The 26,512-nt window shown below is 44.6% G+C and overlaps 1 long non-coding RNA gene across 1 annotated transcript in view; it reads right to left on the bottom strand.

Moving 5' to 3' along the window:
* Nucleotides 1-24,502, bottom strand: part of LOC115128726 (uncharacterized) — a 40,517-nt gene extending 16,015 nt beyond the window's left edge. The window contains exons 1-2 of the long non-coding RNA XR_003863546.2: nucleotides 23,657-24,502; nucleotides 21,543-21,621 (exon numbers count right to left, since the gene is read on the bottom strand). This is a non-coding gene — a long non-coding RNA (uncharacterized LOC115128726). The remainder of the gene's footprint in view (nucleotides 1-21,542; nucleotides 21,622-23,656) is intronic.
* Between the last annotated feature and the right edge of the window lie 2,010 nt (nucleotides 24,503-26,512).

Genomic DNA, 26,512 nt, shown 5'->3' with positions numbered 1-26,512 from the left:
CTACGAGATCATGATGCTTGCCAACGGAGCAACAAGAGGAACTGCCCCTCCCTACCTTCAGGCTCTGCTCAAACCCTACACCCCAAACCGAGTAGTCCTACAGGAGGTCAGCCCATTCCAAGCTCTTCTCTTTCCTGGCACCCCAGTAATGGAACCAGCTTCCCCTGAAGCTAGGACAACAAATGAGCCATTTGTGAACTAACAATGGCACTTGACTCTTTTCCTGACTTTGCTGATATTTACTATGACCGTGATGTGTGGTTGTCCCTCCTAGCTATTTAAAGATGAATGAACTAACTAACTGTTAGTCTCTCTGGATAAGAGGGTCTTCTAAAGGACTCAAATGTAAATGTAGTGTGACTGAAGGTGAATGACGTAATGGATGTCTTATACAGCCACCGTGCCTTAGGAAATGGCTAGAGGGGCAACATTAGGCTGCGTCTCAGAAATGGCACCCTATTCCCTATATAGTGCACTACTTTTGACCAGACCGCTATGAATCTTGGTGTAAATGTAGTGTACTATCTATAGGGAATAGGGTGCCATTTCTGATGCACCCTATCTTGCCAAGGATCAGCACCTTGATCGTCAAGGCCTATGAAGTCACATTGAGCCACATTCAATCTCACACTCTGGGCCAGTAATAGAGAATGTCCTATCAGGGCAGCGTTAAAATACATATCTTTAAAAAAACAACATTTATTACGATACCATATGTCATTGGACAGGAATTAATCCAACATCTATTTCCTGGGACTGATTTTCCCGATACTTACAACGTTTTATCGGATTTTAACCTTTTAATATAAATATCATACATAATAATGGTATAGAGACAATGCAGTAATTTGTATTAATCACCTCTCTAAGGGCATCTAACCAGGCTAACGTATAAAGCTATAACATCGTCCATGGTTCAGGACTTTAATAGGCCTGGACATCACATGTCTCTTAGTGGCTTAAAGGGACAGCAGGAATGACACCGGATCCTCTTTATGGCCTATATCACATCACAACTCTTGTGTATCTGTCGCACTACATGACAGTGAACGGGTCAGATCTATTAGAGGGTGTCCACCTCCACTGGGCAGAGTAGTGCTGCCTCAGCTCCTTATAAGGTCACGTAGAGAGACAGTGTGGCACCTTGTGTCATGTTAAATCTCTAAAGTTTTTTCACCCAGAACCCAGATAGGAGGTGATAGCCGTTTGGCGAGAGAGAGAGAGATGGAGTATACTGTGCATATGACTGCGCGTCATACTATTTTGGTAACACTTTACTTGACACCTAGCGTCATAACACATTATGATATGGTCATAACCGTATCATAGTATGTCTTAATAACAGCTGACATAACTTGTCGTGACACATATTGTGTTATTTTATGGCTTGTTATGGCACCTGCACAAGAGTGTCAAAACCCACATTCAAATATGTTTTTTCCCTGACAAGAAGTTTCCTTTTGTTTCATCACATGACACTGTCATGAAGCATTATGACCATCCTGTGTCACTTTACTTGAACTAAGAAAAGACACTTTATGAAGCATTATGACCATCCTGTGTCACTTTACTTGAACTAAGAAAAGACACTTTATGAAGCATTATGACCATCCTGTGTGACTTTACTTGAACTAAGAAAAGACACTTTATGAAGCATTATGACCATCCTGTGTCACTTTACTTGAACTAAGAAAAGACACTTTATGAAGCATTATGACCATCCTGTGTGACTTTACTTGAACTAAGAAAAGACACTTTATGAAGCATTATGACCATCCTGTGTGACTTTACTTGAACTAAGAAAAGACACTTTATGGCAATTGTCAGGAATCATTATGACCATCCTAATCATATAAGCCAGATAAACCTATCATGTACATGCCCTTATATCAGTCATCAGTCAAAAAGAGGGTGTCTTGTCCTGATCCTGAAATCTGCTCCTGTATTCATCCCAGTCATCAGCAACAGAGCATTGAGGTAGGTACATGTCTGACATCAATGTGTACGCAACTACAATTATCATTTAATATGGTCCATTTCAGAAAACGTTATATAACATACAAATACTATTGACAAGTAGGTTATGGTGTAATGGAATGTTTTGCCTTGTGTGGTATGTTTTGACACTCTTATGTATCATAACCAGCCATAAATTAACGCAATATATATTTGCGTCATGACAGTGTTATGGCCATATTATGGCAGGTTATGACAAGTTATATCAGCTGTTATGACATATTATGACATGGTTATGACCATTTATGACATGGTTATGACCATTTATGACGTTATGACCATTTATGACATGGTTATGACCATTTATGACATGGTTATGTTTTTTTCATATGTGCCAGTACCATGCAATGAATAGAGAAATAATCATTCATGATGTAATAACTGATATCAATATTGTTCTTGTTTTACATTTGACTGACTACCGATATGGATCCTAACCTGTGGAAAGGGAGACATAGCCATGGTAGTAGAGGTATTATAGTATGGCCAGGTATTTTATTTATTTAAGAAAATACTGTCATTGACAAACGGATGTCAGGTTATCAATGACAGGCCAGGTCAGAGCCAGGTTAACTATCAGGCCAGGTCAGCTATCAGGCCAGGTCAGAACCAGGTCAGCTATCAGGCCAGGTCAGCTATCAGGCCAGGTCAACTATCAGGCCAAGTCAGCTATCAGGGCCAGGTCAGCTATCAGGCCAGGTCAGAGACAGGTTAACTATCAGGCCAGGTCAGCTATCAGGCCAGGTCAGAGACAGGTTAACTATCAGGCCAGGTCAGCTATCAGGCCAGGTCAGAACCAGGTCAGCTATCAGGCCAGGTCAGCTATCAGGCCAGGTCAACTATCAGGCCAGGTCAGCTATCAGGGCCAGGTCAGCTATCAGAGCCAGGTCAGAACCAGGTCAGCTATCAGGCCAGGTCAGAACTAGGTCAGCTATCAGAGCCAGGTCAGCTATCAGAACCAGGTCAGCTATCAGGCCAGGTCAGAACCAGGTCAGCTATCAGGCCAGGTCAGCTATCAGGGCCAGGTCAGCTATCAGAGCCAGGTCAGCTATCAGGCCAGGTCAGCTATCAGAGCCAGGTCAGCTATCAGAGCCAGGTCAGGTCAACTATCAGGCCAGGTCAGAACCAGGTCAGCTATCAGGCCAGGTCAGAACTAGGTCAGCTATCAGGCCAGGTCACAGCCAGGTCAACTATCAGACCAGGTCAGAACCAGGTCAGCTATCAGGCCAGGTCAGAACTAGGTCAGCTATCAGGCCAGGTCAAGTATCAGGCCAGGTCAGAGCCAGGTCAACTATTAGGTCAGCTATCAGGCCAGGTCAACTATCAGGCCAGATCAGCTATCAAGCCAGGTCAGAGCCAGGTCAACCATCAGGCCAGGTCAGAGCCAGGTCAACTATCAGGCCAGGTCCGCTATCAGAGCCAGGTCAACTATCAGGCCAGGTCAGCTATCAGGCCAGGTCAGAGCCAGGACAGCTATCAGGCCAGGTCAACTATCAGGCCAGGTCAGAGCCAGATCAGCTATCAGGCCAGGTCAACTATCAGGCCAGGTCAGCTAGCAGGCAAGGTCAGAGCCAGGTCAACTATCAGGCCAGGTCAGAGCCAGGTCAGCTATCAGGCCAAGTCAGCTATCAGAGCCAGGTCAACTATCAGGCCAGGTCAGCGATCAAGCCAGGTCAGAGCCAGGACAGCTATCAGGCCAGGTCAGAGCCAGGTCAACTATCAGGCAAGGTCAGAGCCAGGTCAACTATCAGGCCAGGTCAGAGCCAGGTCAACTATCAGGCCAGGTCAGAGCCAGGTCAGCTATCAGGCCAGGTCAGAGCCAGCTGCTGCTGTTGTAGCACAGGACTGTACTGTACTCAGTCTAACTGACAGATACAGGCTTACTGACACAGATGGGCCCAGAAGATCAAAGAGTGACAGATGAAAGAGGGAGAGAGAGAAAGAGAAGGAGAGCAGGTGGGAGAGAGGGAGCAAGAGAGAGAGAGGGAAGGGAGAGAGAGAGGGGGGGAGCGAGATAGATAGGGAGGGAGCAAGAGAGAGGGAGAGGGAGCAAGAGAGAGGGGGGTAAGAGAGACTGAGAGCAAGATAGATCCATGGTGGAGAATGTTTCACTTCATCAGCATGTGATGCCTCATCACCACCACCACCACCTGTCCAGCACCATTACCCCATGGCACAGCGGAGAGGAAAGGCACAGCAATAGACAGCCCACTCATTCATACTGTGGGCCCTAATACAGAAACCACACTGATCCAGTTTACTAACTAACTCAACCAGCCTGGGTTTTAACGGTACTGCCATTCTTTAGGCCCCGATACAGATAAACCATATGGGCCTAATGATCCAGCTTGCTAACTTATTGTTTTGTACAGTTCTTCCTCTACCTCACACCACGAGGTGCTGCCGGAGGCTGGGAGATGCGGCGTTAAATAATAACACAATCCATCCCACCTTAAAGACGCTCCAGAGGCAAAGGAGCTCATTTGCTAGAAATTACACAAATTAGCCAGAGGTGAGTTTTAATGTGTTTTTCCATTCCTCTTCTCCATCTCTTCACTTTAGCTGCTGCAGCCGTGATGGAGCTAAGGAATGCAGGAAGACAGCGATGATGGAGCTAAAAAAGGCAGGAAGACAGCAGTGATGGAGCTAAGGAATGCAGGAAGACAGCGATGATGGAGCTAAAAAAGGCAGGAAGACAGCAGTGATGGAGCTAAGGAAGGCAGGAAGGTAGCAGTGATGGAGCTAAGGAAGGCAGGAAGGTAGCAGTGATGGAGCTAAGGAATGCAGGAAGACAGCGATGATGGAGCTAAGGAATGCAGGAAGACAGCGATGATGGAGCTAAGGAAGGCAGGAAGGCAGCAGTGATGGAGATAAGGAAGGCAGGAAGGCAGCAGTGATGGAGCTAAGGAATGCAGGAAGACAGCGATGATGGAGCTAAGGAATGCAGGAAGACAGCGATGATGGAGCTAAGGAAGGCAGGAAGGTAGCAGTGATGGAGCTAAGGAATGCAGGAAGACAGCGATGATGGAGCTAAGGAATGCAGGAAGACAGCGATGATGGAGCTAAGGAAGGCAGGAAGACAGCGATGATGGAGCTAAGGAATGCAGGAAGACAGCGATGATGGAGCTAAGGAAGGCAGGAAGGCAGCAGTGATGGAGCTAAGGAAGGCAGCAGTGATGGAGCTAAGGAAGGCAGGAAGGTAGCAGTGATGGAGCTAAGGAAGGCAGGAAGGCAGCAGTGATGGAGCTAAGGAATGCAGGAAGACAGCGATGATGGAGCTAAGGAAGGCAGCAGTGATGGAGCTAAGGAAGGCAGCAGTGATGGAGCTAAGGAAGGCAGGAAGGCAGCAGTGATGGAGCTAAGGAAGGCAGGAAGGCAGCAGTGATGGAGCTAAGGAATGCAGGAAGACAGCGATGATGGAGCTAAGGAATGCAGGAAGACAGCGATGATGGAGCTAAGGAATGCAGGAAGACAGCGATGATGGAGCTAAGGAAGACAGGAAGGCAGCAGTAATGGAGATAAGGAAGACAGGAAGGCAGCAGGGATGGAGCTAAGGAAGACAGGAAGGCAGCAGGGATGGAGCTAAGGAAGACAGGAAGGCAGCAGTAATGGAGATAAGGAAGGCAGGAAGACAGCGATGATGGAGCTAAGGAAGGCAGGAAGACAGCGATGATGGAGCTAAGGAATGCAGGAAGTCAGCAGTGTTGGAGCTAAGGAAGGCAGGAAGGCAGCAGTGATGGAGCTAATGAAGACAGGAAGGTAGAAGTGATGGACCTAAGGAAGGCAGGAAGGCAGCAGGGATGGAGCTAAGGAAGGCAGGAAGACAGAAGTGATGGAGCTAAGGAAGGCAGCATTGATGGAGCTAAGGAAGACAGGAAGGTAGCAGTGTTAAAGCTAAGGAAGGCAGGAAGGCAGCAGTGATGGAGCTAAGGAATGCAGGAAGACAGCGATGATGGAGCTAAGGAATGCAGGAAGACAGCGATGATGGAGCTAAGGAAGGCAGGAAGACAGCGATGATGGAGCTAAGGAATGCAGGAAGACAGCGATGATGGAGCTCAGGAAGGCAGCAGTGATGGAGCTAAGGAAGGCAGCAGTGATGGAGCTAAGGAAGGCAGGAAGGTAGCAGTGATGGAGCTAAGGAAGGCAGGAAGGCAGCAGTGATGGAGCTAAGGAATGCAGGAAGACAGCGATGATGGAGCTAAGGAAGGCAGCAGTGATGGAGCTAAGGAAGGCAGGAAGGTAGCAGTGATGGAGCTAAGGAAGGCAGGAAGGCAGCAGTGATGGAGCTAAGGAAGGCAGGAAGGAAGCAGTGATGGAGTTAAGGAAGGCAGCAGTAATGGAGCTAAAGATGGCAGCAGTGATGGAGCTAAGGAAGGCAGGAAGGCAGCAGTGATGGAGCTAAGGAATGCAGGAAGACAGCGATGATGGAGCTAAGGAATGCAGGAAGACAGCGATGATGGAGCTAAGGAATGCAGGAAGACAGCGATGATGGAGCTAAGGAAGACAGGAAGGCAGCAGTAATGGAGATAAGGAAGACAGGAAGGCAGCAGGGATGGAGCTAAGGAAGACAGGAAGGCAGCAGTAATGGAGATAAGGAAGGCAGGAAGACAGCGATGATGGAGCTAAGGAATGCAGGAAGTCAGCAGTGTTGGAGCTAAGGACGGCAGGAAGGCAGCAGTGATGGAGCTAATGAAGACAGGAAGGTAGCAGTGATGGACCTAAGGAAGGCAGGAAGGCAGCAGGGATGGAGCTAAGGAAGGCAGGAAGACAGAAGTGATGGAGTTAAGGAAGGCAGCATTGATGGAGCTAAGGAAGACAGGAAGGTAGCAGTGTTAAAGCTAAGGAAGGCAGGAAGGCAGCAGTGATGGAGCTAAGGAATGCAGGAAGACAGCGATGATGGAGCTAAGGAATGCAGGAAGACAGCGATGATGGAGCTAAGGAAGGCAGGAAGGTAGCAGTGATGGAGCTAAGGAATGCAGGAAGACAGCGATGATGGAGCTAAGGAATGCAGGAAGACAGCGATGATGGAGCTAAGGAAGGCAGGAAGACAGCGATGATGGAGCTAAGGAATGCAGGAAGACAGCGATGATGGAGCTAAGGAAGGCAGGAAGGCAGCAGTGATGGAGCTAAGGAAGGCAGCAGTGATGGAGCTAAGGAAGGCAGGAAGGTAGCAGTGATGGAGCTAAGGAAGGCAGGAAGGCAGCAGTGATGGAGCTAAGGAAGGCAGGAAGGCAGCAGTGATGGAGCTAAGGAAGGCAGGAAGGCAGCAGTGATGGAGCTAAGGAAGGCAGCAGTGATGGAGCTAAGGAAGGCAGGAAGGTAGCAGTGATGGAGCTAAGGAAGGCAGGAAGGCAGCAGTGATGGAGCTAAGGAAGGCAGGAAGGCAGCAGTGATGGAGCTAAGGAAGGCAGCAGTGATGGAGCTAAGGAAGGCAGGAAGGTAGCAGTGATGGAGCTAAGGAATGCAGGAAGGCAGCAGTGATGGAGCTAAGGAAGGCAGGAAGGCAGCAGTGATGGAGCTAAGGAAGGCAGGAAGGCAGCAGTGATGGAGCTAAGGAAGGCAGGAAGGCAGCTGTGATGGAGCTAAGGAAGACAGGAAGGTAGCAGTGATGGAGCTAAGGAATGCAGGAAGGCAGCAGTGATGGAGCTAAGGAAGACAGGAAGGCAGCAGTGATGGAGCTAAGGAAGGCAGGAAGGAAGCAGTGATGGAGCTAAGGAAGGCAGGAAGGTAGCAGTGATGGAGCTAAGGAATGCAGGAAGGCAGCAGTGATGGAGCTAAGGAAGGCAGGAAGGCAGCAGTGATGGAGCTAAGGAAGACAGGAAGGTAGCAGTGATGGAGCTAAGGAAGGCAGGAAGGCAGCAGTGATGGAGCTAAGGAAGGCAGGAAGGCAGCAGTGATGGAGCTAAGGAAGGCAGGAAGGCAGCAGTGATGGAGTTAAGGAAGGCAGGAAGGCAGCAGTGATGGAGCTAAGGAAGGCAGGAAGGCAGCAGTGATGGAGCTAAGGAAGGCAGGAAGGAAGCAGTGATGGAGTTAAGGAAGGCAGCAGTAATGGAGCTAAAGATGGCAGCAGTGATGGAGCTAAGGAAGGCAGGAAGGCAGCAGTGATGGAGCTAAGGAATGCAGGAAGACAGCGATGATGGAGCTAAGGAATGCAGGAAGACAGCGATGATGGAGCTAAGGAATGCAGGAAGACAGCGATGATGGAGCTAAGGAAGACAGGAAGGCAGCAGTAATGGAGATAAGGAAGACAGGAAGGCAGCAGGGATGGAGCTAAGGAAGACAGGAAGGCAGCAGTAATGGAGATAAGGAAGGCAGGAAGACAGCGATGATGGAGCTAAGGAAGGCAGGAAGACAGCGATGATGGAGCTAAGGAATGCAGGAAGTCAGCAGTGTTGGAGCTAAGGAAGGCAGGAAGGCAGCAGTGATGGAGCTAATGAAGACAGGAAGGTAGCAGTGATGGACCTAAGGAAGGCAGGAAGGCAGCAGGGATGGAGCTAAGGAAGGCAGGAAGACAGAAGTGATGGAGCTAAGGAAGGCAGCATTGATGGAGCTAAGGAAGACAGGAAGGTAGCAGTGTTAAAGCTAAGGAAGGCAGGAAGTCAGCAGTGTTGGAGCTAAGGAAGCAGGAAGGCAGCAGTGATGGAGCTAAGGAATGCAGGAAGGCAGCAGCGATGGAGCTAAGGAAGGCAGGAAGGCAGCTGTGATGGAGCTAAGGAAGGCAGGAAGTCAGCAGTGTTGGAGCTAAGGAAGGCAGGAAGTCAGCAGTGTTGGAGCTAAGGAAGGCAGGAAGGCAGCAGTGATGGAGCTAAGGAATGCAGGAAGGCAGCAGTGATGGAGCTAAGGAAGGCAGGAAGGAAGCAGTGATGGAGCTAAGGAATGCAGGAAGACAGCGATGATGGAGCTAAGGAAGGCAGGAAGGAAGCAGTGATGGAGCTAAGGAAGGCAGGAAGGCAGCAGTGATGGAGCTAAGGAATGCAGGAAGGCAGCAGTGATGGAGCTAAGGGAGGCAGGAAGGCAGCAGTGATGGAGCTAAGGAATGCAGGAAGGCAGCAGTGATGGAGCTAAGGGAGGCAGGAAGGCATTCTTAGAGCACATTAAGGTTGGTGTCGATGTTAAATGCTGGCTTGGCCGCTATGCTATGGGGGTATTGGAAGTTTAGTGAGCCAGACAGAATGAGACACACACACAAACATGTACACACACACACACAGTGTTGTCCAGCGTTGTGTAGCCAGAGCCAGCCAGGCTGCAGGCAGTCCCGGCTGCAGTACAGTACAGCACTAGGTATCTATCTGCCTGGTGAGATTGGTAATGAGTGCTAAGCAGTGCTGCACTGTGTTTGCCTACAGCTATGAGAGCTAATGGCATCTGGAGAAACGATAGATAGTGATGGATATCTCTCTGTACTCCGTATGAGAGCCTGCTCATATAATCCTTGTGAACCTCTCTGTTTGCCTTTAGCCTTTATGATTTGCAGGTGCGTCTGCATGTTTCTACCTGCAGAGAGAGAGAGAGAGAGATAGAGAGAGAGAGTGGTGGGAAGGTCTAATGTAATGGACCATTTTAATAGTTTATTTCCAAAACGCTATATCCACCCATTTTTCAACATTGTGTTTTTTCATCAGAAATGATTCCTTATGGGTACGTTCATGTGTCTGTAAAATATGTGTGTTTTCAGACTTTTAATTCATAGATTTTACATGTGTATGAAAATGTTTTTTTTGCTAAATGCTATATTATCTTTTGTTAACTGGAAAGAGATATTCATATCCTGTATATTTGAATGTGATTTGTGAGTGTCTCACCTAGCGATCTTAAGATGAAGGTACTTACTGTAAGTCACTCTGGAAAAGAGCATCTGATAAATGACTAAAATGTCAAACATAAGTGTTTTACATAACAATCTCATATTACTGTATTGAAAAAAGTTTAAACATTTTTTTAAAAGTATTGATGTCATTAATGTAAAATCATTTGTAAAGTTCTTCATTACAAAAAAGTAGTTATTTTTCATATTTGACTGTAGAATTGAGCAGTACTACTTAATTCTCTGAGAGTGTGGCAGATATTTAACGTGATTTTTTGTTTCTCTGAAATGAAACCATCAAATGATCGATTTTATACAAATACATGTCTTTCATTGAACAACCCCATACCATAATTAGTTAGTGAAAACAAAACAATCTCTTTCCCAACAATAAAAGCTAATCTACCAACATTTCTGAAAATGGATACAGTGCATTTGGAAAGTATTCAGACCCCTTGACTTTTTCCATATTTTGTTAGGGTACAGCCTTATTCTAAAATTGATTAATTATTTTTCTTCGCTCATCAAAAGGCACACACCTGTCTATATAAGGTCCCACAGTTGACAGTGCATGTCAGAGCAAAAACTAAGCTATGAGGGTGAAAGAATTGTCAGTAGAGCTCAGTGACAGAATTGTGTCGAGGCACAGATCTGGGGAAGGTTACCAAAAAATGTCTCCAGCACTGAAGGTCCCCAAGCACAAAGTGGCCTCCATCATTCTTAAATGGAAGAAGTTTGGAACCACCAAGACTCTTCCTAGAGCTGGCTGCCCGGCCTAACTGAGCAATCGGGGGCGAGGGGCCTTGGTCAGGGAGGTGACCAAGAACTTGATGGTCACTCTGACAGAGCTCCAGAGTTCATCTGTGGAGATGGGAGAACCTTCCTGAAGGACAACCATCTCTGCAGAACTCCACCAGTAAGGCCTCAATGGTAGAGTGGCTAGACGGAAGCCACTCCTCAGGAAAAGGTTCTCTGGCCTGATGAAACCAAGATTGAACTCTTTGGCATGAATGCCAAGCACCACTTCTGGAGGAAACCTGGCACCATCCCTATGGTAAAGCATGGTGGTGGCAGCATCATGCTGTGGGGAAGTTTTTCAGTGGTAGGGACTGGGAGACTAGTCAGGATCGAGGGAAATATGAACGGAGCAAAGTACAGAGAGACCCATGACTAAATCCTGCTCCAGAGCTCATGACCTCAGACTGGGGCAAAGGTTAAGCACACAGCCAAGTCTCTAAATGTCCTTGAGTGGCCCAGCCAGAGCCCAGACTTGAACCCGATCAAACATCTCTGGAGAGACCTGAAAATAGCTGTGCAGCGACGCTCCCCACCCAACCTGATAGAGCTTGAGAGGATCTGCATAGAAGAATAGGAGAAACTCTCCAAATACATGTGTGCCAAGCTTGTAGCGTCATACCCAAGAAGACTCGACGCTGTAATCGCTGCCAAATGTGCTTCAACAAAGTACTGAGTAAAGGGTCTGAATATTTATGTAAATGGGATATTTCAGTTTCTAAAAAACAGTTTTTGCTTTGTCATTATGCAGTATTATGTGTAGATTGATGAGGGGGAAAAAAACAATTTAATACATTTTAGAATAAGGCCGAAAAGCAACAAAATATGGAAAGGTCAAGTGGTCTGAATACTTTTCGAATGCACAGTATATTGCATTTTGCAATGGAGCTCTTAATTTACAATGTACATTGACATTCTACTACTGTCACACCCTGATCTGTTTCTCCTGTTCCTGTGATTGTCTCCACCCCCTCCAGGTGTCGCTTATTTCCCCCAGTGTATTTATCCCTGTGTTTCCTGTCTCTCTGTGCCAATTCATCTTGTATGTTTAGTCAAGTCAACCGGCGTGTTTTTCCCCGTACTCCTTTTCTATTCTCTTTTTGATAGTCCTCTCGGTTCTGACCCCTGCCTGACTCTGGACTACTTTCCTGCCTGCCTGATCATCCTGCTTGCCCTGACCTTGACTCTGCCTGCCCTTCGGTACCTATTGGACTCTGATCTGGTTTTGACCTTTTTGCCTCTCCACGACCATTCTCTTGCCCCTATGAATTAAGAAACATTGTAAGACTCCAACCATCTGCCTCCTGGGTCTGCATCTGGGTTTCTCCTTGTGCCTTGATAACTACAAATATCTGTGTTTTTATTATTACCCTTATCTGACCTATGATGTCTACAATAAAATAAAAATATAGGATATGGGAGGGAATATCCATATACATGTACGTATGTAGAAACATGGCATATTTTGGGGCTGGTATGTGGATAACACATGGGATTGTAGTTCGAAGCTGGATCATCTCCACATGAAAAAATCTAGCAGAAACATTGTTGACAACTCCACTTGTGAAACTGTCATTTCTTTTAATAATTTATGGTTTCTTTGTGCTTGTAACATACAGTATCTAGTGGCTTACGGCATCATGAAACATAATGAGAAATCATAAAACATGGAAATTAATGTCTAATCCTACTCTGTGGTTGGTTGAGTAGGGAGGTGTGTGTGTGTGTGTGTGTGTGTTCATCAACAGGAATTCTGGGAGAGTCCATGACAGATGTGGCGAAGGCTCTTTGGAACCAGGCTGTGTCAGATGACAAGAGACCCTCATGGCTGTTTCAACTACATTCACCATAAAGAAAAATGACCTCTGCACCAATGGCCATTGATTTTTTTCTCATTACATTTTCGTTGGAAAATTATTAGGAGTTCCAGTGGACCTTAAAAAGATTTTCTAGATTAAATCAGCTTGGATATTTGAACCAGCACACTCGGTTACTGGCCAAACTCTCTTAACAGCTAGGCTACCTGCATTTCTAGTTATTGTGTACACGTTTTCCATGGCTACTTTCCCATTGTGAATCTAATCGGATAGAAATGGACTTGGCTCCTGGTTTTAAGCGAAAACACCATTGTGAGTGTTTGTGCAATACATCCTTAAAAACCTCTGAAGCCTCTGTGTTGGTGTCTATTCTCTTCATTTTGGAAAATATTGTGTGATCAGATGCATACATTGATGTGTTTTTAATCGACTGCTCTAGAAAATAAAAGGTGATGATGTGTTTTCATCACCTCGAGGTGAGAAGGGGCAGGTGTGAAACAGGTTCTCTCTCTTCAGGCTGTCCACCATACTGCTGCAGATAATATTTGAAAAATAAGCAGATATAACCGAGGCCAAGGCCTCCTGATATTGCTCAGTGTGTAGTTCATTATTTTCTAAATCGATTCGCCCCCATTTTGCCTCTAGCACTGGCGTATTGGGGATTCAGCAGGACTGAGGCTGAGACAAACAGATCTAGTGTACTGCAAACAAGAACAAAGATGGTTGAGCATATGTGCTCATACTGGGTCATGTACTCATACTGGGTCATATTTACATTTACATTTAAGTCATTTAGCAGACGCTCTTATCCAGAGCGACTTACAAATTGGTGCGTTCACCTTAAGACATCCAGTGGAACAGCCACTTTACAATAGTGCATCTAAATCTTTTAAGGGGGGTGAGAAGGATTACTTTATCCTATCCTAGGTATTCCTGAAAGAGGTGGGGTTTCAGGTGTCTCCGGAAGGTGGTGATTGACTCCGCTGTCCTGGCGTCGTGAGGGAGTTTGTTCCACCATTGGGGGGCCAGAGCAGCGAACAGTTTTGACTGGGCTGCGCGGGAACTGTACTTCCTCAGTGGTAGGGAGGCGAGCAGGCCAGAGGTGGATGAACGCAGTGCCCTTGTTTGGGTGTAGGGCCTGATCAGAGCCTGGAGGTACTGAGGTGCCGTTCCCCTCACAGCTCCGTAGGCAAGCACCATGGTCTTGTAGCGGATGCGAGCTTCAACTGGAAGCCAGTGGAGAGAGCGGAGGAGCGGGGTGACGTGAGAGAACTTGGGAAGGTTGAACACCAGACGGCCTGCGGCGTTCTGGATGAGTTGTAGGGGTTTAATGGCACAGGCAGGGAGCCCAGCCAACAGCGAGTTGCAGTAATCCAGACGGGAGATGACAAGTGCCTGGATTAGGACCTGCGCCGCTTCCTGTGTGAGGCAGGGTCGTACTCTGCGGATGTTGTAGAGCATGAACCTACAGGAACGGGCCACCGCCTTGATGTTAGTTGAGAACGACAGGGTGTTGTCCAGGATCACGCCAAGGTTCTTAGCGCTCTGGGAGGAGGACACAATGGAGTTGTCAACCGTGATGGCGAGATCATGGAACGGGCAGTCCTTCCCCGGGAGGAAGAGCAGCTCCGTCTTGCCGAGGTTCAGCTTGAGGTGGTGATCCGTCATCCACACTGATATGTCTGCCAGACATGCAGAGATGCGATTCGCCACCTTATATGTGGCTCATGCTGGGTTAAATACAGTTTCTGTGACATCATGGTTCAGCTACAGAGATATGAGTAACTCCTTCAGGTCATCAATGATTACGTATCAATATTTGAAACATGATTTTGACAGACAACGAGCTGAATATTCATTATAGCTGTTTACTGTTTGCCTGACGACTTATCCTGAAAATTCCGCTGCTCTATGTTCGCGCCATACATTCAGTCTGAAACTGCCATCCTAGAAGTAGTTTGTGCTGATGTAAAGGTGAGGGGCGTTGTACAGAACAAATTAATCAGCGATTGGATAGTATCTAACCAATCAGAGTATCAAAGCCAATAATGTGATTCATGATTTGTGTAGGCCGGCTCTGGCCCAACCCATCGGTTTTCTGGGACTAATCAGGACGGTCAGAATGTGTTTGGATACTAGAAGAGGTCGTTAGACGAAAGCAAATCCAGACACATGGTGGAGAAGAAATGCTAGTGGGCGTGGCGTTTGGCCGGAGCGCTGTGGAAGGGTAGTCAGGCTAGTCTTCTGTAGGCTATGAGTGCCAAAGTTGTTCACATTTTAGTTTTTGCCTTAGCACCACACATCTTAGCATTTTACACATTTCGCTACACCCGCAATAACATCTGCTAAATATGTGTATGTGACCAATAAAATGTGATTTTATTTTATTTAAATCATCAAAGCTTGATGAAGACTTGATCATTTTAAGAAGCTGTGTAGTCAAAAACCAAAATGTGCATCGTTTTTTCTATAAGATGGCGTCGGAGAAGAAAGCAGACATTTTATGTGCCCTCAACAGTTTCCCTGGAAACCATAAGTGAATTGATCGCCCGCCATCTATCTTCTGAGCTCGTGCTACTAGGTGACCTAAACTGGGACATGCTTAACACCCCGGCCATCCTACAATCTAAGCTTGATGCCCTCAATCTCACACAAATTATCAATGAACCTACCAGGTACAACCCCAAATCAGTAAACACGGGCACCCTCATAGATGTCATCCTAACTAACTCACCCTCCAAATACACCTCTGCTGTTTTCAATCAAGATCTCAGTGATCACTGCCTCATTGCCTGCATCCGTAATGGGTCTGTGACCAAACGACCACCCCTTATCACTGTCAAACGCTCCCTGAAACACTTCTGCGAGCAGGCCTTTCTATTCGACCTGGCCGGGGTATCTTGGAATGACATTGACCTCATCCCGTCAGTAGATGATGCCTGGCTATTCTTTAAAAGTGCCTTCCTCACCATCTTAAATAAGCATGCCCCTCTCAAAAAAATTAGAATTAGGAATAGAAATAGTCCTTGGTTCACTCCGGACCTAACTGCCCTTGACCAGCACAAAAACATCCTGTGGCGTTCTGCATTAGCATCGAATAGCCCCCGTGATATGCAACTTTTCAGGGAAGTTAGGAACAAATATATACAGGCAGATAGAAAAGCTAAAGCAAGCTTTTTCAAACAGAAATTTGCATCCTGTAGTACTAACTCAAAAAAATTCTGGGACACTGTAAAGTCCATGGAGAATAAGAGCACCTCCTCCCAGCTGCCCACTGCTCTGAGGCTAGGAAACACTATCACCACCGATAAATCCACTATAATTGAGAATTTCAAATATAACGACACCATTCTGTATACTTCTGGCCCCTCATTGGACACTGAGTTAACTAACCTCCGGACGAGCTTCAATGGCATACAACTCTCCTTCCATGGCCTCCAACTGCTCTTAAACGCAAGTAAAACTAAATGCATGCTATTCAATCGATCACAGCCCGCACCTGCTCGCCCGTCCAGCATCACTACTCTGGACGGCTCTGACTTAGAATACCTGGGTGTCTGGTTAGACTGTAAACTCTCCTTCCAGACTCACATTAAGCATCTCCAATCAAAAATTAAATCTAGAATCGGCTTCCTATATCGCAACAAAGCATCCTTCACTCATGCTGCCAAACATACCCTCGTAAAACTGACCATCCTACCGATCCTCGACTTCGGTGATGTCATCTATAAAATAGCCTCCAACACTCTACTCAACAAACTGGATGCAGTCTATCACAGTGCCATCCGTTTTGTCACCAAAGCCCCATATACTACCCACTATTGCGACCTGTACGCTCTCGTTGGCTGGCCCTCGCTTCATACTCGTCGCCAAACCCACTGGCTCCATGTCATCTATAAGGCCCTGCTAGGTAAAGCCCCGCCTTATCTCAGCTCACTGGTCACCATAGCAGCACCCACTCGTAGCACGCGCTCCAGCGGGTATATCTCTCTGGTCACCCCCAAAGCCAATTCCTCCTTTGGTCGTCTTTCCTTCCAGTTCTCTGCTGCCCATGACTGGAACGAATTGTAAAAATCTCTGAAGCTGGAGACTCACATCTCCCTCACCAGCTGTCAGAGCAGCTTACATATCACTGCACCTGTACATAGCCCATCTGTACCTCATCCCCATACTGGTATTTATTTATTTATTTTGCTCCTTTGCACCCCAGTATCTCTACCTGCACATTCATCTTCTGCCGATCTACCATTCCAGTGTTTAATTGCTATATTGTAATTACTTCGCCACCATGGCCTATTTATTTCCTTAACTTACCTCATTTGAACTCACTGTATATAGACTTTTTGTTTTCTTTCTTCTACTGTATTATTGACTGTATGTTTTGTTTATTCCATGTGTAACTCTGTGTTGTTGTATGTGTCGAATTGCTATGCTTTATCTTGGCCAGGTCGCAGTTGCAAATGAGAACTTGTTCTCAACTAGCCTACCTGGTTAAATAAAGGTGAAATAAATACATGTAAAAAAATAAAAGGGCTCGTAAGTAAGCATTTCCCGATAAGGTCTACACCTGTTATATTTGACGCATCTGACTAAGAACATTTTATTTGATTTAAAATTGGATTTGATTTGATTTTGGGTCCCCAGGACCAAGATTGAGAACCAATGACTACAGGGATGCTGCTGTTTCCTTTCCAACTACTGAGTCAACTAACTAGTGAGTCCTTTAATGCAAACAAAAACCTAAAAGATTTGAACATGTATTTCAATAATACATTCAGCAGAACAAGCACGGTTGGATTGATATTCCCCCTGTACTCTGTTTCTCTGAACGTGAAGAAAAAGTCAATTAATTGTTGTTGAACATTGCATTTAATTTGATATTGGTAAATCTATTCAGCATTTTCTCAGATTTAACACGGTCTCTGCATGTTCCCAGGATGATTCCCCTGCATACCAGTAACCGTACTGTAGTTACAACTGCCCTGCAATAAAATGATCATCTGAAGCTCACACCCACCCACATTTCCATGGAGATCTCCCCCACTGCTAGTGATATCACTTACACCACACGCACCTCAATCTACACTTATGCCTTAACACAACATACCCACCGGCCTCAAGAACAATCGTTAGAAACTATTTATTATCAGATGAAATATGTCCTCTATGTCTGTTGTCTTTCAAGTCGAAGCTCCCCGTCCCCATTCTCCCTTCTTTCTTTAATATTTCACAAGTCTCTGGAAAAAAAGTCCTCACCAACACCTCATTGAGATGGAGATTTACTAAACCCAACAAACCAGATTATCAATGCTCCCGCTCGTCTTTAAGAAGCGATGGGGTTTTAATTTGTACAAATCATGATGTGATTTTTCTTCCTTTCCATCCCTTTAAGAAATAGCAGGGTTTTGCGAATTAATTAGCTGGCATTTATATAAAAATAGGTTTTGTGTGACATCTGGTGTGGTTGTAAGTGTTAATGAGTTCTATTCAGTACGATATGCATCTGTTGACTGGGGCTGTCTGATATGACAGCCCTGTGATGATCTCAGACGTAGCCAGGGTGGAAGGGAGGAGAGAGGGAGGAGAAAGGGATGGGTGGTAATGGATGGTGAGAGTTCACTCCTTCTTTTGGGAAAATAGCATGTTGTCAGAATGAGGGCCTTTGACTCCCAAAATATCACTGTACGAATAGAGGATGAGCTAAATGATTCTCCAAGGGCATAAATTGAATAATCATTTCAACAGATTGCTAGACAGGCTGTAGGCCTCTGCTCTGTGATGTGGTGTGTTTTGTTAAGTTCCTCTTCTACAAAATGCCAAGCAGCTTCAGGAATGTGATGGGAGCCTGCATACTGTCTGTTTCCTCAACACACAATACAAACATGTTACATATGTAAATCAATTAGCTTAATCCGGAAAAAAATACATGTGTACTTTTTTTATTTATTGACTGTTGATGTCTATTTTTACATGGGCTCAGTTCATGGTTACGGTGTCCATATTAGGAGAGCCAAAGTCCTGCCGAGATTGAGGCTGTCTTAATATGGACACCATACACGGTGTTGTTCCTACTGTTTATTCCTGGATGAGTCAAACTAGCAGATCTGTGTTAGAAGTCTTTATTAGCTATTAAACATTTGGATGCTACACTGGCCGTGTCATAATCGCTGGTCATCATTAACACAAACCTCCTCAGTGCATTGTGTATGACTGAGAGGAGTCTGCAGTGTAAGTATGATGAGTAAACTGTACTGTAGTAAGATTTAGTAGAATACAGAATACAGTACATTTAGCACCCGATCAGAGGAGTGTAAATGCTTTTTTTAGGCTGGATCATGTTGTTGAATTGAATTGTAGTGTTGTATGTTTTAATTATGTAATGCATTGATTGTTGCTGCCTTCTCGGCCAGGTCTCCCTTGAAAAGAGACTCCGGGTGTCATTGGGCTTTTCCTGGTTAAATAAAGGTTAAATCAAATAAATAAATCATAAATACAGCCCTTCTGGTCTATTTATGGTACTGTTGTTAAAGACTGTTCAGTGTACCACACAGTTTACCGTGATTCAGGGGAAGAGCAGCTGAACTGCTGCTATACAGTCGTCCGTATTGCTAAACAAACAGGCATATTAGCCAGTAATCCCTGTTATTCAGGTGGCATTGCGTTGCTCGGCTATGCCATTGTCCCTTCTATGCTCAACATCCTGGCATTACTCATCTCTACAGCAGAGCACGGCTGGGAGTTCTCTTTCGTTTTCTCTTTGTTCGCATCCCAAATGGAACCCTATTCCCTATGTAGTGCACTACTTTTAACCATTACATAGGTAATAGGATGCTATTTTGGACACACATTTGTAGGGGGGGTGGTTTATTGGGATAAAAATGTTTATTTTTTATTTTTTTTTACTGTAGAATGTTATATAGCCTAGCTGAGAAAATACTGTTAAATTAGCTTAGTGTAGGTGAGAATGTTGTTAGGCAGAGGGAAAATTTCCTTGTTTGAGATTAAATGTATTCATTTACCCATTTCCACATATCTTATGTGAATGATACAGTATATCTATATCAAATCAAGCTTTATTTATACAGCACATTTCAGACATGGAGTGCAACACAATGTGAATCACAGGAATAAAACTTGGTTCATGTACACATTTATTTGTTGTGTTTAATTAGCCTAGTTAGCCAAGTTACTGACTGACTAGGCGTATTGTTATTCATGTTTTTGTTATGGTGGAGAGGAAGTAAGATCACTAAAAAGCAGCATGCTACCAGACCACCACAGGACCCTAGAGGTATTAGTCAATGCTTGTGAATTGGATATTGAATTGCCCATTTTAGATCAATAATACCAACAAAATGGTTGGATTGTTCAGAAATGTGTGCTGTAAATGTTAACAGGGCTTTAGTGATGAAAGGTACATAATAAATGTGTCATCTCTCTATCAGGCCACTGCGTTCTGTGACAAGGGCCTGGATGGTGACACATCTGCTTCAAGCTGCCTGCCTGAATGCTGGGGCCTTCAATGGTACCTTCCCTTTGATTACAGCAAGAGTCTCCTTATCTCTGTCTCGTAGCCATTTAACACATAGTGCATGTAACAACTCACATTCATAGAAACTGCTATGAACACAACACCTGACTCATATTCACTTTTCTCTGGCTATGTTTAGACTCGCAGCACCATTCTGATATTTTTTCCACTAATTGGTCTTTTGACCAATCACATTGGTTTTTCAGAGCTGATCTGATTGGTCAAAAGACCAATTAGGGGAAAAAAATATCAGACTTGGGCTGCTTGTCCAAATGCAACCTATTTGTCCTATTCTTCAGTCTTGTCTGGGATATATATTTTAGTTGGCTGTGTGATATATTATATACCTGAATACAAAAGTACAGTATTCACCCTGGATATGATACTTTCATTGATTAATTACCAAAAAAAATCACAAGTGTTGTCATGATGGAAAAAGTCTGCATGTTGTCAGATGTTACCAGAGTAGTTATTAAAAATAAGAACTAAGAAATAAGAACAGACTAATAAAGTTTTGTGTTGTAACCTACAAAACAATGAACATGAGTAGGTTCTACCAAATGTTATTGCATTTGATGGTCATCCCCCACATTTCACCATTTTAAAGCCTTGATAGTTGCATCCATCCACCCTGTTGTCAACTGTCTGCTGATAGCTGACAACAGGGTGGCAGGTGTTTTGATGAGCTGCTCTAGAGTTCCATGACTCAGCAGACTCACCTGAGAATAGAAGGATGGACACGTCCGTTTTTATAAAAGTCTGAGTGATTTAGGGAGGAGAGTGCCTGAGTGTCAGTGAGTACAGTAAATCCAATCCAACCAGTGGCCCTGGATAATTAAGCAATAAGTCCCAAGGGGGTGTGGTATATATCCAGGCACTACGTGTTGTGTCTTGCGTAAGAACAGCCCTCAGCCATGGTATATTGGCCGTATACCACAAACCCGAGGTACCGTATGTCATGCCCTGGCCTTAGTATTCTGTGTTTTCTTTATTATTGTGGTTAGGCCAGGGTGTGACATGGGTGATTATGTGTTTGTCTTGTCTAGGTTTTTTTTGTAGATTGATGGGGTTGTGTTCAGTGTAGTATTCTAGGTAAGTCTATGGTTGCCTAGAGTGGTTCTCAATCAGAGGCAGGTGTTTATCGTTGTCTCTGATTGGGAACCATATTTAGGCAGCCATATTCTTTGGGTATTTCGTGGGTGTGTTCCTGTCTCTGTGCTTTGCACCAGTTAGGACTGTTTCGGGTTGACCACGGTTTCTTATTTTGTATAGTGTTCACGGTTTCATATTTTATTAAAGATGTTTATAAATAACCACACTGCATTTTGGTACACCTCTCCTTCCCAGGATGAAAACTGTAACACCGTATTGCTATAATAAATTGGTTACCAACGTAATTAGAGCAGTAAAACTAAGTGTTTTGTCATACTCGTGGTATATGGTCTGATATACCACGGGTGTCAGCCAATCGGTATTCAGTGCTCGAACCACCCAGTTTATAATGTGCTATATGTCATCACACAGACCGCCATAGTGAAGGAGGTTTACATAGTGTACTTCTCTGTACATAGTTTACTTCTCTGTGCCCTGAAGAGATCTCAGGTAGTTCGTCTGAGGGCTCTGGAGGTCACTTGAATATTATGTCTCTGTAGCACCTGTAGAGAGATGGATAAAGGTACATAATGATCTTGAAAGAGAAAGCAAGAGTTAACATTTACATTGTTGATGGAGGACTATAAGGGTCCAATTAGACAAATGGATGTGTAAAAGACGCAGCAACTGAATGGTTTTCAGTGGAGGGAAGGTGGTCTAGGCTTCTGTTGTGCTGTCCGACAGAAAAGTTGCAAAGACTATCCATCAAATGTAAAACAGTGTTTATCCCCCCACCAAACAGCCTTGGTGGACATGCATTTCATGCATTTTGGTTTGGAGGTAGCCTTACTCTGAGGTTCAAGTTGTATCTTCACCCCTGACCACCAATTGGCCCAGGGCCTCCTGCAAAACCCTCTAATCTCAGTATCTCTGACAGGGAGTTACCCCAGGAGTAGACAGGTTTATGGTGCACAGGGCTTCTCCACTCCTCATACGAGTGGAGCATTAGCTATACATACTTTTGTGAAAAAGGCATGACTTACTGACACGGAGTGCTCTATATTCCTTTATGGTAGCAGGGCTCCACCTGAATGCAGGGAAATGTCATGCCTTGGATTATCGTTGTATTCATCTCATTTACATTACATTTAAGTCATTTAGCAGACGCTCTTATCCAGAGCGACTTAGAAATTGGTGCATTCACCTTATGACATCCAGTGGAACAGTAGTGCATCTAAATCTTTTAAGGGGGGGGGGGGTGAGAAGGATTACTTTATCCTATCCTAGGTATTCCTTAAGTACCTAGGTATCTCCACCAAGTACCTGGAAATCACATGACAAACCTGCATAGATTAACAAAAGAAAATGGTAACTGTATTTAGTCAATTGAAGTCATGACAGCCATAGCTTCTTTACACAATGAGTGTACAGGTTTCAACTAATTGTGGTCTACATTGAGCAAAAAACTTGCACGGTTTTAATGAATCCCCTGGGACAGAAACCACCCATGTCTGTATTATCGAATGAGCTTCCCAAGTTATAAGCTTAGCTACGATTCTGCATGATATAGAATAACATGTGTGGATCTATCTCTATCTGACCTTGTGAATAAACTCCAAGAACAAGATGATGTTCCTGGTGGCTGGGAGGTTCCCAACCTCTTGACATCTGTCTGGGTGTTAGGGATGTTAACCTGTTATCTTATCTCTGAAATATGCCGCAAACTCATCACATTTAGATGTGCACGAACGTTCTCGTAGGTTTTGCGGGGATAGGATTTATCAGGCCATCAATGGCCGAGATGAGCACTCTCAAGTTATTCTGATTATTAGTGATTAAGTTAGAAAAATGAGCCCGTCTGGCATTTCTAATTGCCTTGTTACACAGTACCAGTCAAACGTTTGGACACGCCTACTCATTCAAGGGTTTTTCTTTATTTTTGAAATATTTTCTATATTGTAGAATAATAGTGAAGACATCAAAACTAGTAGTGAAGACATCAAAACTAACACATATGGAATCATGTAGTAACCAAAAAAAAAGAGTTGTACAAATCAAAATATATTTTATATTTGAGATTCTTCAAAGTAGCCACCCTTTGCCTTGATGTCAACATGAATATTAAAACTGCACAACACAATGATTGTATCATAGTTCTCAAGGACAATAGACAATAGCTCAGATCAATCTGTAAAGAAAGTGAGGCAGTGCTTTACTGCTCTATACAGGGTTATAGCCAACACTGGTGGCTGACATTTACACAGTATATAGCATGATGCTCAAAATTCCCAAAGTCGTTTGAAAGACTAAGAGCGGCACTACAGTCTGAAGACAGCCATGTTTCATTGAGGAACAGGCAATCAACTGCACTCAGTAATGAGGTCATTAACGAGAAAGGTTTCACCACTGATTGCACTAACATTTAAAAGCCATATTCAATGAGTATGGGCCGCTCGTGGTAACCAATGCATTAACAATCAAATGATTGTGACAACCACATTTTCGGACAGTCTCCAATCTATCAGAATGGTAGGAGATGACAGTTTGTATAAACTCACTAGACGGCGGAGTTAAAGGAACATAAATTAGGTTACTCACAATAACTATAGTGCCATTTCTACAGGAGCTGATATGCTTTCCAAGTCCTCTGTTGCTTATTCTGACAGGGAGAACTGGAGCACTACCAGACCCTGTCTGTCAGTCTCTAAAACAGTTTGCGATGTTGCTGGAAATAATCCTGGAACCCCTGCGGTTAGGGTGAATCCCGTCTCTTTTAAAAAAGTTCTGGTTGCTCCCACAGCAAATCAAAGTTGTCACAAAAAGAGACATTCCTGTCGTTGCAAAGTTTCTTCAGGTACTCGTTTGGGGCAAAGAGTCGGCTGAAACATTCAGAACCCCTTCAGTAGAACGGGAGGGGGCCAGAGATATTTATTATTTTCTCTGTGCTAGCGAGGGTCTCCCTCAGTTCCTCAGATCGCCTAAAACGAAGGTCGTTAAAACCTACATGAATGATGATGGTGTCAATATTGGAGTAGTTGGCCAGAAACGTGGGCAACAGGGAGTTGATGTCATGGACACGGGCTCTTGGGAGACAGTGAACCTTCATCAGTCCACAGATCGTAGGCAAGCCAACATCTCTTACCATTGAGCTGCCCACAACGATGGTGGTCGGGATGAAATCCGATAGGGAAGTGACCTGCTGAAGCATGGTGGCCGTGGGGAAGGGTGCTACTGGGCTGCCGTGCTGACTCCCGGGGGTGGTAGGTCCGTCTCAATAGGGGTGAAGAGGTTTGATAGCTGGATCGGGTCTTCTCGGATATATGTAATGAATGACAGTATATATTACAATTGCTGCATCTTTCATGGTTCTCTCCCTCTCTCTCTCTTCCCCTCTCTTCCCTCTCACCCTCTCTCCCCCCTTCGCTTCCTTATCTCTCCACACTCCTCCTCCTCTCCAGAGTCTGGTTTCACCCTGTATCTGTAGTGGGAGCAGCATCCTCAGCCTCTCCAGAGTCTGGTTTCACCCTGTATCTGTAGTGGGAGCAGCATCCTCAGCCTTTTCAGTTAGGGGAGGTGGGGGGCACCAGGTTTTGGAGCTGTTGAGCTCCCCTTACAAAGACTCTGCTGAGCACCCAGGCTAGAACAATAAGCACCCAGGCTAGAACAATAAGCACCCTGGCTTTCAGCATGATCGGATTCAGCTATAGTAGCATACCGACATGTTCAGCCAAATCAGTACAATACAGAAAGAGAGAGAAACAGAGGGAGAGAATGAGAGAGAGAGAGATGGGGGAGAGAGAGAGAAACAGAGGGAGAGAAGGAGAGAGAGAGAGGGATGGGGGAGAGAGGGAGGGAGGGAGGGAGGTAGGGAGGGAGAAACAGAGGGAGGGAGGGAGGGAGGGAGGGAGGGAGGGAGGGAGGGAGGGAGAAACAGAGGGAGGGAGGGAGGGAGGGAGGGAGAAACAGAGGGAGAGAAGGAGAGCGAGAGAGAGGGATGGGGGAGAGAGAGAGAGTGAGAGAAAGAGAGAATGAGCGAACGAGAGAAAAATACCTGCACTCTGGCAAATGATTATTTTGCTTTAGCAGATGCTCTTGTTAAAGGTGACTCAATGAGGTAAATATCTACTGAGTCCAGTCAGACGGTATCTGTTTGACCTACAACTACTCATCCACAGCAACTGTGCAATTATAGAACAAGCAATACAGTACACAGAGCAAAAACTGTGTGTCATCAAAATCTGGTCATTATTGTCTCTCACCCCAAACATTGTCATAAATACTGTGTATAATGTACAAACATTAATGGAGTAATCATGGATGGGAACACACATGATTTGATTTTGATTTGATTTGACATAGCAAAGAACATAGCAAAGAACATAGCATTCATTCTGCTTAGCCAAAGCAAACACACGCACACAAAGAATACCACCTTCAGTATTCACAAAAGCTCCACACACAGGTTTGATTAATCTCCTTTGCTCTCAGGTTGTTGTTTTTGTATCTCTGGTCCTCGGGTGAATCTCTCTGTTTGTGTATTTATCCCCTCGGTCACAGTGTGCAGACGTAGCCTGCTGTTACCAGTCTGTGGCCTAGATAGCAATTAGCAGTGTGTTTCGCCTCCCTGATCCTATATGCACACACACACACACACACACACACACACACACACACACACACACACACACACACACACACACACACACACACACAGCACTTTGCCTCGCTGGGAAATCAGGCCCTCTTCATAAGAATCTCCCAGCTCTGTGTGTCACTATAGAGAACAAATACTCACATGTCAGAAATGCTGCATATACTCTTATTTATGTCATTATCAGATGACTGCTCACTTCACTCAGCATGACAACAATGAGAGATCAATATGACAACAATGAGAGATCAGCATGACAACAATGATAGATCAATATGACAATAATGAGAGATCAATATGACAACAATGAGAGATCAATATGACAACAATGATAGATCAATATGACAACAATGATAGATCAATATGACAACAATGAGAGATCAATATGACAACAATGAGAGATCAATATGACAACAATGATAGATCAATATGACAACAATGATAGATCAATATGACAACAATGAGAGATCAATATGACAACAATGAGAGATCAATATGACAACACTGATAGATCAATATGACAACAATGAGAGATCAATATGACAACAATGAGAGATCAACATGAAAACAATGAGAGATCAACAATGAGAGATCAACATGACAACAATGAGAGATCAGCAATGAGAGATCAACATGACAACAATAAGAGATCAATATGACAACAATGAGAGATCAGCATGACAACAATGAGAGATCAACATGACAACAATGAGAGATCAACAATGAGAGATCAACATGACAACAATAAGAGATCAATATGACAACAATGAGAGATCAATATGACAACAATGAGAGATCAACAT

This window comes from Oncorhynchus nerka, linkage group LG4 (assembly GCF_034236695.1).
Source record: "Oncorhynchus nerka isolate Pitt River linkage group LG4, Oner_Uvic_2.0, whole genome shotgun sequence".
Classification (NCBI taxonomy): Eukaryota; Metazoa; Chordata; class Actinopteri; order Salmoniformes; family Salmonidae; genus Oncorhynchus; species Oncorhynchus nerka.
This window is presented reverse-complemented; position numbering and strand designations above follow the sequence as displayed.